The following is a 377-nucleotide window of genomic DNA, read 5'->3' as shown; positions in this document are numbered from 1 at the left end:
CAGAAAACACCCAGGCCTGACATTCCCTGCTGCCTGGGGAGGGCAGCTTCTGCTTCAGATGCTTGGCTTAAATATTTTTCAGAGGCACCTTGGTCTTTGTCTTAGTGAAAATTCATGCTATGTAAACACAGCTTCTAGAGTTAAGTGAAAGGCATATGAACCTTTGAGAAGAAACATCCAGGGGCAATACTTCCCTGATATGTTAACAGCTTGCTTAAGATGACAGAAAAATAAGTTGTGGAAGGTAAATCCTACTATGCTGAAAAGTTTTATAACTTTGATCACTCTAAGAAACATTAGAAATCCAGTCTCATTTTATGGCACAATTTCCAGTAAACTCAAAATGAAAAAAGGACTAACAGAAGACTAATGCTTCC

The sequence above is a fragment of the Nothoprocta perdicaria genome, unplaced genomic scaffold (assembly GCF_003342845.1).
Source record: "Nothoprocta perdicaria isolate Ctin4 unplaced genomic scaffold, notPer1 scaffold_83, whole genome shotgun sequence".
Lineage (NCBI taxonomy): Eukaryota > Metazoa > Chordata > Aves > Tinamiformes > Tinamidae > Nothoprocta > Nothoprocta perdicaria.
The sequence above is the reverse complement of the archived record's forward strand: the minus strand, read 5'-3'. Positions refer to the sequence as shown.